This window comes from Orycteropus afer, unplaced genomic scaffold, assembly GCF_000298275.1.
Source record: "Orycteropus afer afer isolate SDZICR_OR568_19922 unplaced genomic scaffold, OryAfe1.0 scaffold00733, whole genome shotgun sequence".
Classification (NCBI taxonomy): Eukaryota; Metazoa; Chordata; class Mammalia; order Tubulidentata; family Orycteropodidae; genus Orycteropus; species Orycteropus afer.
Genome location: NW_006922320.1, coordinates 730,773 through 743,572, shown reverse-complemented (window position 1 = coordinate 743,572; position 12,800 = coordinate 730,773). Strand labels below are relative to the sequence as shown.

The following is a 12,800-nucleotide window of genomic DNA, read 5'->3' as shown; positions in this document are numbered from 1 at the left end:
ATTGGTTTCCCTTTTCTTTGTTGACGAGGGTCTTTGCAATCCTTCTGCCTAGTCCGTCATCTTGCCAGAAGCCCCCGATGGTAGTTTTTTTATCTTCATCAGTGTTTCAAGTCATCTTCACTTTCAGCAATCAAGATTGTGTTATCTGTATATTGGAGGTTTTTAATGAGTCTTCCTCCAATCCTGATGCCACGTTCTTCTTCATATAGTTCAGCTTCTTATATTATGTGCTCAGCATAAAGATTGAATAAGTGTGGTAAAAGGTACAACTCTGATATATGCACTTCTTTTCCTTTTCTTTTTCTGGTAACAGCTCTGTTCCCACTTCCTCCCTATAGTTACCTCTTCCCTGTGTACTTCTTTCCTATGCATTCCTACCCCCTGAGCTATCTCCTTGTGCAAATACTGCCCTTCTGTTCTCCCATGATTGATCGTTTTAAAGAGTGTATCTGCCTGCTGTACATGTTCACTCTATATGTCTGTGTGTTGTTTGGCTGGAAGCCATGGGAGTGAGTTCAATTCCAGGCCTGAAGGGTATCTAGGGGCCATGGTCTCAGGTGTGTCATCTGGCTCTGTCAGACCAGTGAGCTTGGTCTTTTTTTATGAGTTTGAGTTTTGTTCCACATTGTTCTCCCACTCTATCCAGGATCTCATATGCTGATCTGTTTCTGAGTGGTTGACTGTGGTAGCCGGGCACCATTTAGTTCTTCTGGTCTCATGGTCATGTAGGCCAGGGTTCACATGGTCCACTAGTCCTTTGAAGTAATTGTTTCCATTTGTCTTTGGATTTCTTCATTCTTCTTCTCTCTAGATAAGGAGAGACCAATTGTGGCATCTAGATGGACTCTTGCATGCTTTTATGACCCCAGTTACTACTCACTAAAGTGTTGTTGTTGTTGTTGTTATTTGCCATCGAGTCAGCCCCGACTCACAGCGACCCCTCCTTGGGTTTCCGAGGCAGTATCACTACGGAAGTAGGAATGCCCAACCTTCCTTCCGAGGAGTGGCTGGTGGGTTTGAACTGCCAGCCTTCTGGTTAGCAGTCACGTGCTTTAGGCACTATGCTACCAGAGCTCCTAACTCACTAAAGTAGGATGTAGAACAATGTTTATGTGTAGCATGTTGTACTAGTTGAGCTTGATGTCCCCCACTACCATAGTCCCAGGCCCACAGGTCCAACAACTCGTTCCATCAGGGTGGTTGACTGTGGCTAAGAAGTTATCATAACTTAGCCCCTTATTAGTCCTGTTTATATAGACATTCTTACAGTACAAATATATATATAGAAATATTATCTGCTAACTTTATATATGGTCATGCATATATTCCCTTTTGCCTAGACGTACCTGATCATTCAGCCTGTCTACCCATCTGTTTACCTGTAGATTAATGTTTGTTATCACTGATAACGCAGTGTTTTTTATGTAAAAGTGTTTATCCTTATTGTCTGTACGTCTTATGCACCTCTCTGTGTCTTCCTTTTCCTTAGTGTTATTGTATTGGTCCCTCGATTTGGTATATTGTCTTTCCCTTCACCCAAATCCGTACTTGTTTTTCAGCTGTCTAGCAATTTTCCCTCCACTCCCCTCCCCTTCTTGATTTTAAACCATGTAGTGTCCCCTTGTTCTGTTCGAACAACAGCCTCCTGATCTATGTACAGATTCCTCATGAGCACAATTAAGTGTTCAGGAATTCCCATTCTTTGCAATGTTATTCCTAATTTGTTATGATCCATACAGTCAAATGCCTTTGTATAGTCAGTAAAACACATCTAAACATCTCTCTGGTATATTTTGCTTTCATCTAATATCTATCTGACATCAACAGTGATATCCCTCATTCCATACCCTCTTCTGAATCCAGCTTTCTTTTCATTTGCAACTGATACTGAATGATCTTCAGCAAAATTTTACTTGTGTGTGATATTAATGATGCTGTTGTTAGATACCGTCCAGTCCGTCCAACTCATAGCGCCCCTGTGTACAACAGAACGAAACACTGCCCAGTCCTGCACCAGCCTCACAATCCTTGCTATACCTAAGCCCATCGTTGCAGCTACTGTGTGGATCAGTTTATTTGGCACAGATGTCATTCTCTTCCAGTCAGTTGGCCAGGTAACTGTCTTCCAGATTTCCTGGCATAGACTAGTAAGTGCCTCCAGAGCTGCATTATTTTGTTGAAAAATCTCAATGTGTATTCCATCAACTCCTAGATCCTTGTTTTTCACCAGTTCCTTTAGTGCAGCTTGGATATCTTCCTTCAAAACCATTGGTTCTTGATCATATGCTGCCTCCTGAAATGGCTGAACATCTACCAATTCTTTTTGGTGCAGTGACTCTGTGTATTCTTACCATCTTCTTTTGATGCTTCCTGCATTCTTTAGTATTTTGCCTATAGAATCCTTCAACATTACAACTTAAGGTTTGGATTTTTTCTTCATTTCTTTCAGCTTGAGAAATGACAAGCATATTCTTCCCTTTTGGTTTTCTAATTCCAAGTCTTTGCCTACTTCTTTCTAATACCTTACTTCGTCTTCTTGAGCTGCTCTTTGACATCATCTGTTCAGCTCTATTATTTCAACATTTTTTCCTTTTGCTTTAAATACTCTCCTTCCAAGAGCAACTTTCAGAGTCTCTTCTGATAGCCGTTTTGGTCTTTTCTTTCTTTCCTCTCTTTTTAATGACCTTTTGCTTTCTTCATATATGATATTCTCCCATAACAGAAGCTCCTGGGAAGTGACATGTCTAACACTGGAAAAGTTTAATTATTCCCTCTGACTCCTATTCCTCCCCTTTCCCAAACTGCTAAATTACTCTTCTTTAGAGAACTGTAGTACCATCGTACTTTTCATTCTGATGTGTGAACTTATCTGTCTTGATTAAGCTATGATCTTTTGGGGGGCAGACACTGTCTTTATTTCATTATTTTCCTCATTAGTACTTGATACAAGGAGCTCTGGTGGTGTGGTGATTAAAGCATTTGGCTGCTAACTAAAATGTTGATGGTTCAAACCTACCAGCCAGTCTGTGGAAGAAAGATGGGCAGTCTGCTTCCATAACGATTTACAGCCTTGGAAACCCAGAGGGGGTTGCTATGAGTCAGAATCAACTCAGTGGCATTGTTGTGATTTTTTACTTTTGTTTTGTTTTTTGAGTACTTGATGCATCAATTTATGCTCAATAAATGTTGAATGAATTTTCCCTCTCCCATTACCCAGATAATGAAATAATCTTTTTTAAAAACCCTGTTCTGCATATTAGTTTTTTGTATGGATAACCTATACTCTCAGTTACGTTGAATAGAAACCTCACATTAAAACATTTGTTGAATGACTGAATCTACCAAGTCCACTTTATCCCATAATTTCTGTTTTGAACTGTTATTTTTTTATTAACAGTGCAATTCATATTTTATTCCTTTTACCTTCCTTCCATCTGTTTATTTATGAGGAAATATCTTTTTTAAAACAAAGCCATTCTCTTCCTTAAAACAAATGAGGACATAGACTTTTGACAGTCTTTTGCTGCTTAGTATTGACAATAGTTGTTGTTAGGTGCCATCGAGTCAGCTCCAACTCATAGGGACCCCATGTAGAACAGAATGAAACACTGCCCAGACTTGCAAAAAACTGACAGACGAGTGATGGAATCAACAGTTGAGGCATACTTAAATCCTGCCCTACTTACTTGTACTTTAATGTCTTTGCTTTTCCCATGTCTTCTTTGTTGATGAACTGAATCATTGTTAAAGGAAGAAATGTTTCATCTTTCTGACCCCTTCCCTGTTTTTCTTTTCACTTCTTTTAGGCAGAAGTTAAGTTTTCTTCTTAGATTTCATGTAACAAATTGCATATGCACAGTGGAACAAGAATTATGCATGTTTCACCAGAGGAAGAGGGAGTATGATGAAAATTAAAAATCTGTATCATGTGGACATCTTTTTACTGCTTTACTTGGTCAGAATGTAACCCATAGAGTCTGTGAGATGAAAGATCTGTGAATATACTGTTATTTTCATAGCTCTTAGTTCCTATATACCTCCTGTACTGTAAGCATCTTCACAAACAGAATATAGTTTAAAAGATGTGCTTCATAGTACAGAATAGTGATGAGATGATAGGCCCTAAATGGTATATACCCTACTCATGGTTATATGAGGAATTTTCAAGGATTATTTTGATTCTACAAAATGATTTTTTTCTTTTCTTTGCCAATTTTAGGTACTCTTTACTGTATGCCCTTAAGAGTGTTGATTTCTGTAGATTTTGAAGTCCATGGAGACAGAATTCCATAGTAATTCCTGTATTCTCAGTTCCTCATATAGTACATTATGAAGTTTAATGTTATATGTCTGCTTGGCTAGGCCATGATTCACAATATTACATAATCATCTTCCATTTGTGATCTGATGTAGTTATCTTCCATTTTATGTGTTGTAAATCCTAACATTCATGTGTTAATGAAGCAGGATTAGTGTGGTGTGTATCAAGAGTCAGTCCCTCATTCAAGTCACACTTTTACTGAAGTATCTGATATCAGAAGAGTTTCCTTGAGGGTGTAGCCTGCATCCAGTATATTGGATGATCTGTCAAAGCTCTCTTTTGCTTTGGATCCTGCATCTGACTCATCATCATCCGACCTTCAGTTCTTGGATTTGAGCCAACAGTCTGTCACCTTACCTGTGGAATTTGGAATTTACCAGGTCCTGCAACCTCATGAGCCAGTAAACAGCATGCTGTCTGATCTGCTAATTTGACTCATCAGTCCCTGCAAGCATCAGAGTCAGGAGAAGCCTCTAGCCTGACACCTGACTCATGGATTTGGGACTGACCAGCCTTCACCACTGTGTGAGCCATTTCCTTGAATTACATCTATCTATATAAATATATAAACATACACACACACATATACACATACACTTTACCAGTTTTGCTTCTTAGAGAAACCAAACTAAGACATTTGGTACTGAGAGTGATTCTAGGGAAACAGCAATGTAAGGATGAGTTTTCTAAATTGGTTCTCAGGTGTGGCTAGTCTTAAAGCCCTCCAGTACTAAAGAGGGCAGTGTTAATCTATGGCATGAGGTGGCAATGGCAAAACACAAAATATCAAGACTCTGGGTGATTGCATTTGGATACTTATCAGACATTTCTGAATGTTCTCAGGACCCAGCCACACTACTGATTTCTGCTTCTAGATCTATAACTAGACCTCACTCCCAGTGAGCCCCAAAAGGTGAAGTACAAAGTGTGACTGAGGAGGAGAGGTACATTACACTCCAGATGAACTGCTTGACTTTTCTAATATATACAAACAGAAACCGGGGGAATATGTGTGGGAATGGCTATTAAGGGTGTGGGATAATGAATGGTACAAGAAACATAAAGTTGAATCAGACTGAGTTTATTAATATGGCCCCAGTAAGCACAGATCATTCATTCAGTATCTCAACGTGAGAGGTCAGAAAAGGATTTATTTAGTTGGTTCTCCGAAGCATGGATTAAGTGGTGGCCTATGCTAAATCAAGTTGAAGTGCCAGACCTGCTTTGGTATGTTGTAAAACAAGTTATCCAAATGGTTAGGGAAACTGGCATGTTAGAGTGGATTTATTAGATTGGACACACATTTTACCAGAACAGTAAGGAACAAAGTTGTGAAGGGAGCCCCACCCTCCTTGAATTCTGCTGTGATTACTATTTTATGTACATCTAATTTGACAGTAAAACTGTCCTAACTGAATTAAGACATCTAACTAAAGTGGGGCTAATTGGACCCTGTGATAGTAGGGGTCAAGTGGCAGCACTTGATCAACAAAGACAAAGGTAAGCATGGTTACTGTAGTGGACAGCAGAGTCAAAGCAGTAATCAGAATAGTCTGAATTGTGTGCAATACTAAAGACCCAATTATGGTGCCAGCTAGGTGATAGTACTTTGCAGGGTTGGATCAGTGTTCTTCAGGAGGCACTGTATGCTCTGAACCAGGATCTAGTATATGGTGCTGTTTCTTCTATAGCCAGGATTCACAGGTCCAGGAATCAAGGGTGGAGATGGGAGTGGCATCACTCCCTATTACTCCTAGTGACCCATTTATAAAATTTTTGCTTCCTGTCCCCCTGGCCCAGTGCTTTGCAGATCTAGAAGCTTAGTTCCAAAGGGAAGAAAGCTCCTACCTGGAGACACAAAACTGATTTCTTGAACCAGAAGTTAAGAGTGCCACCTATCCACTTTGGGCTACTCCTGCTTCTGGATCAACAGGCAAAGAAGGGAGTTTCCATATTGTCTGGTGTGATTGAGACTCATTACCACAGGGAAATCAGATGGATATTGCATAATGGAGGTAAAGAAGAGTATGTCTGAAATACAGGAGAGCCCTTAACGCGTATCTTAGTAGGACCATGCCCTGTGATTAAAGTCAGTGGAAAACTACAGCAACCCAGTGCCTACGTGACTACTAATGGCCCAGACCCTTTAGGAATCTGGTAGAGAACCATGACCAGCTCAGGTGCTTGTTGAGGGTAAAGGGAATACAGAATGGGTGGTAGAAAAAGGCAGTTCTAAATATAAGATGTAAACAGGGTTAGTATGTTTTCAGTTGCACACATGCTAGTTGTATCATGTTATGAGTGAGTATGGCCTTATAATTTTATTTAGAGATTATGTATAAGGAGATGTGTTCAGGTGCCTTGTTGACAAGGGGTATACTGTGATGGTTAATGTTATGTGTCAACTTGATGAGGCTGTACTTCCCAGTATTATGTAAATATCCTCCATTTTGTGATCTGATGCAACTGTCCTCCATTTTGTGTTTTGTAAATCCTAACCTCTGTATGTTAATGAGGCAAGATTAATGTGAGGTGTATCTTGAGTTGCACCCTTACAAGAGTCAGACCGTTATACAAGTCGTACTCTTACTCAAGTCACACCTTTACTCAAGTATCTGACATAAAGGGAGAGAGGGCTCTGGCAAAGCTCTCTCACTCTGGATCCTATACCTATCTCATCATTGTCTAACCTTCAGTTCTTGGGACATGAGCCAGCCACCTCAGCCTGACTTGCAGATTTTGAAATCTGCCAGCTCCTGCAGCCCCTACCTGCTGATTTGGATTTGTTAGACCCTGTAAGCATTGAGTCAGGAGAAGCCTCCAGCCTGACGCCTGATCCACAGATTTGGAACTTTTCAGCATCCACAATTAAGTGAGCCATTTCATTGAATTACATATCTCTACCTACTGCCTAAGGCATTTGACTGCTAACCAGAAGGCTGGTGGTTCAGATCCATCAGCCACTCCTTGGAAGGAAGACTGGGCAATCTACTTCTGTAGAGATAAACCACCTCAGAAATCCAAGGAGTCGCTATCTGTCAGAACTGATTTGATGGCAGTGAGGTATTTTTTTTTTAAGTGTACATGCACACACACACACACACACACACATATACACATACACACTTGACTGGCTTAGCTTCTCTAGAGAACCCAGCCTAAGATATAAGCATTTCTTATTTGTGTTTTGAATAGATCAATTTTGGTCAAAGGTACAGAACAAAACATAAAAGACATTCTCCAACATATGATATATATTTGCCTCTGAATTTATATACAATTAAATTATGCATTTTAGTTGTAAAGTGGTAGAAAAACAGAATCTTTTCAAAATGTATGTTCATGTGCAGTACATACATTCATGTTATTTTTGGAAGTATTCAAGCTGCCTGATAAGGTTTGGCCACCATACAGCAATATAGTTCAGCGGTACTGTCATATGACCAAGCAAATACAAGGGTACCCTACTGAGAAGTTTCTGCTCAGAAACTACAATGGCAGTTTCCTGGTCAGCATTCGTCTTTTCTATTGCAGTATATTCAGATGTCATAAAATTTTTTCAGGTGAGTCTTGTTTAATAGGTCTGATCTCTATGCATTCTTGCAATTCCTTTGGCAAAAAAAAAAAAAGTATGCTTGGGGGTGATGTGACAATAAGAGGTTTTTTTTTTTGTTATTTTGTTTTCACTTCTTAGAAAATGTACATCTCTTAGAAGTTCACTTTTCTCTGGTTATTTAGTTTGTTTAGATTTTTTTTTTTAATGTTTCTTAACATTTATAAACTCTACATGGCAGCTTAAGTGTTATAAAATTAAGTCACAAAGTTGATTAGTTCATATACTTGAAAAGCAGTGGTCTGTGTTATTATGTACCTAAACATGGCAAGTTATTAGATTACTTTTATAGTGAAAATTACAGTGACAGTTCTTTTGCCTGGTTTCTTTTAAGATGCATTTTATTAAAGCATAAATTTACAAAATGTTATAGCCCTTGTAAAAAACACTTCTAAAACTAATCCAGAATTCTTAAAAATAAATTTCTTCTTTGAATCTTGACTCTAAGACTTTAACTAATTGTAGTCTGCCTTCAAGTTTAAGACCATAATAACCCAGCATATTACATTAAATAGTATTAGAATCTCAAGTTCATGACATTCAGAGGGAAAAAACTTACAAACAAGCAAACCTTTGATGGTTTAAGGAAATTAGCCAAGATTTGAAATATTTCTTATGTCCTGACCTGAAATAAGAAGGGAATTGGAGAGGTATGTTGCTGGTTCAGTTGTTTGTTTTTATCACACACACATACTGTGTGCGATAAAGCACTTGACTGCTAACCAGAAGGCTGGTGGTTCAAACCCACCAGCCACTCCTCAGAAGGAAGATGGGGCAATCTACTTCCGTAGTGATGCTGCCTCGGAAACCCAAGGAGGGGTCGCTATGAGTCGGGGCTGACTCGACACATAACAATAACAACAACACTTACTTCATGGATGATAAACTTTTATGGATGATAAGCTCAAATGTAAAAACACCTGAGATAATCAGTTTATCGACGCATTATTTTATAACAGTTGAGATAAAGTGCTGTCTTATCATAGTTTTGAGTCTGATATTTTCAGTTTCTTATTCTCACATAAATATTGTTTCTTTTTAATGCAGTTTGGATAGAAATAAAACTTTATCCTCAATTTACTAAGAATTCAAACCTGCCTTAATGCATGAGGTTTTCCTTCTATCACACTTAATATTATATATGTATAATTCTGTTTCCAAAAATTACCTATTGGACAAGGCACTTTGGAACCTCATGATTTCTGCCTAAATTTCTTTTATATAAAATATAATGATTCTGAGCTCCAGCAAAGGGATTGATCAAATACTGGACTTGTGAAGCATGATAAATTAGTTTTGTAAATTGCTCTCATCATTTTTAACTCAGATTTAATTAATTATGTCTGCTACAGTATACTTTCTGCTGTTGGCTAATTGTACATTATAATTGAGTACTGCTCAGACTATTTTATACAATTTACTTAGAGGTTGTTGTTTTGTTAGCTGCTGTTGAATTAGAACCATGGTGATCCATAGGGTTTTCATTGACTGATTTTTGGAAGTAGGTTACCAGGTCTTTCTTCCTAGTCCCTCTTAGACTGGAAGCTCTGCTGAAACCTGTTCAGCATCATAGCATTACAGACAGGTGGTGACTGTATATGCAGTGCACTGGCCAGCAATTGAACTTGGGTCTCCTGACTGGAAGGTGAGAAATCTACACTGAACCACCATTAATAAGAACTCATTAATTTGTTTGTACTGAGTAGCAATCATTCCCTGTCTTTCTTCATATGTATTTATATTTGTGTGTATCTGTGTGTGTTTTCCTGTTCATACATGTTTTGAGTGAAGTCTTTAAAATGTTTCTGTCCTTAGTAGAAGGGGCAAAGCATGACCTTTACCATTGAACACGGATTCAAATGTAGTCCTATCACAACATTAGCTGTGTGATTCTAACAAATTACTAAGCCTTTTTGTTTTTATGACTTAGGTTTTTGTCTGCAGAAGAGGCATAATAATTGTAGATGCTTGGACTCTATTGTCTTTCCGTACTTACAAAGATAGTTTTATTAAAACAGAATATACTAGTTTAAATTTTAATAATTTAGTCATTTATAGCTATAGTGTCAGGAATAAATGTAACACACTTGGATACTTTTGGAGGTAGACTTGGTGAATAGAATACTAATTATAATGTTCTTTGCATTTGTTTTATTTTATAAATGAACAAGTCACTTCTGTTATTCAATTTCTTAGTTGATCATATGCAACAATATTAGCCCTATGTTGTTGTTGTGTACTGTAGAGTCAGACCCAAGGCGATACCACTACGGAATTAGATTGCCCAACCTTCCTTCTGAGGAAGGTTAGCATTCAAGTGCCTTAGGCACTATGCTACCAGAGCGCCTGTTAGCCCTATAGTTTTGCTAAAGTGGTTAAAATATGTCGATATATATTGCTAGCCTATATAGCATTTAAGGGGTAAAATAAAGTATAAAGAAAAAGCACTTATAAAGGTACATACTCCAACAAACTATCAATAATCATGTATGGTGGCACCTTGAAGTAAAACTGCAGCACAGTTTGCACAGTGGCCAGTCCTGCTAGACAGTATTCTGATTCCTTCCATATCTGTGCTTAAGAAAATTTATTTTTTATTTAAGTCAACAAGGTGTTAAAAAATGGCCTGCTTTGGATTTACTTCTATCTGAAACATACTAATTGAGCCCATCACTGTTTCTCTGTATGTGTGTGTGTGTGTGTGATTTGGGTAAAAGTTTGCAGAGCAAATGTGTTTTCCATTCAACACTTCATACATATTTTGTTTCATGACGTTGATTGCAATCCCCACAGTGTAACAGCTCTCTTCCCACTTCCTCCCTATGGTTGCCTTTTCTCTATGTCTTTCTTTCTGATGCATTCCTGCCCTTTGAGCTATCTCCCTGTTCAGATGCTGCCCTTCTGATCTCCCATGGTTGATTTGTTCTAAGGAATGTACCTGCCTAGTTTAGTTGTTTACCTTGTAGGCCTGTCTTTTTGACTGTAAGTTAGTCCACAAGTATAAGTTCAATTCTAGGTTCAGAGGGTGACTAGGGACCATAGTCTTGAGGGTTTCACCAGTCTCTATCAGACCAGTAACCGTGGTCTTTGATTTTTATTTTTGTTCTGCGTTCTTCTCCCACTCTATTCAGGGTCTCCAGTTTTGATCCCTTTCTGAGTGGTTGTCATTGGTAGCCAGGCATCATCTAGTTCTTCTGGTCTCAGGGTCATCTATGCTGAGATTCCCATGGTCTGTTAGTTCCTTAGAGTACTAATTTCCATGAGTCTTTGATTTTCTTCACTCTTTGTTCCAGACGAGAAGAGACCAGTTGTTACGTCTTAGATGGCCACTTGCCAGCTTTTAAGACCCCAGTTGCTATTCGTCAAAGTGCCAATCAATACTTCTGATGAGCAGCTGGAACCATAATGCTAGCCAAGTATGCTAGGGAGTCTGATATAGACTCTAATTATGAAGTATTGATTAAATCCAGAGTCTCTTTGGGTATGGTACACCATTATTGGCTCTTGAATTACTCTGCATATACAGGCAGTCCCCAGATTATGAACGAGTTCCAAGTTCCATTCCTATGTCTAAGTCAAGTTTTGTAAGTCAGAGTAATTAGTATAGTTCATATTTAACATCAATCAAATATTTATCTTAGTATATGGTACATAGTTACCTTTCTATGTATTAAAAAACATTGAAAAAACACTTCAGATACTCTAAAACATCTTTAGCATAATTATGTTGTTGTTGTTAGGTGCAATCCAGTCGGCGCCGACACGTAGCGACCCTGTGTAGAACAGAACAAAGCTCTGCCCAATCAGTCATGTGCCATCCTCACAATCCTTGCTGTACTTGAGCCCATAATTGCAGCCACTGTGTCAATCCATCTTGTTTAGTGGATAGCCCTATCCTACCCAGTCTGTCTTAGTCTGGAAGCTCCCCTGAAACCTGTCCACCGTGGGTGACCCTGCAGGTATTTAAAATACCCATGGCATAGCCTCCAGCTTCATAGAAACATGCAAGCAACCACAGTACCACAAACAGACAGATTAGTGGGGGTTAACATAATTATACAGTAATAATGTTTTGATACATGTTGCAAAGAGGCTTACATTTGTTAATACAAGTCAATGTTTGTACCTAGAGTTTTTAATATAATAGGTTTTATGAGATTGGTTCATAACTATAGGTTGTACAGTAAGTCAGAGGTTTGTAACCTGGAAATTGCCTCATCTTCTTCATTCACCTTAAAATACTCTTAGAGTTTTACAAAACTATTTGTGAGCCAATACTTTATTGGGAATTTTTGTCCACCTCTGCTTTTCTATAAAAACATACTTTATTGACAACTATGACTGATATTTTTCAGATTGCTTGCAAAAAGAGCACCCTCCCTTTGGTGGAATACTAGTCAGTGTTTACCTAGACTAAGGTATCTTGGTCTACATATCCATTAATATGTATACGTATCCATTAATAACTGGAACATGGAATGTACAAAGTATGAATCTAGGAAAACTGAAAGCTGTAAAAAATGAAATGGAATGCATACAGATCAATATCCTAGACATTGGTGAGCTGAAATGGACTGGTTTTGGTCATTTTGAATCAAGACAACCATATGATCTAGTATGCCAAGAATGACGGTTTGAAGAGGAATGGTGTGGCATTCATCATCACAAAGGATGTTTCAACATCTGTCCTGATGTACAAGGCTGTCACTGATAGGATAATATCCACACACCTACAAGGAAGACCAGTTAATATTTGTTGTTGTTGTTGTTGTTATGTGCTGTAGAGTCAGACCCGACTCATAGCGACCCCTCCTTGGGCTTCCAAGGCAGTATCACTATGGAAGTAGATTGCCCCATCTTCCTTCC

The 12,800-nt window shown here is 38.5% G+C and overlaps 1 protein-coding gene across 1 annotated transcript in view; it reads left to right on the top strand.

The window, feature by feature from the left end:
* LCORL (ligand dependent nuclear receptor corepressor like) overlaps window positions 1-12,800 on the top strand; it is a 289,005-nt gene that overhangs the window by 180,201 nt on the left and 96,004 nt on the right. The window lies entirely within an intron of this gene.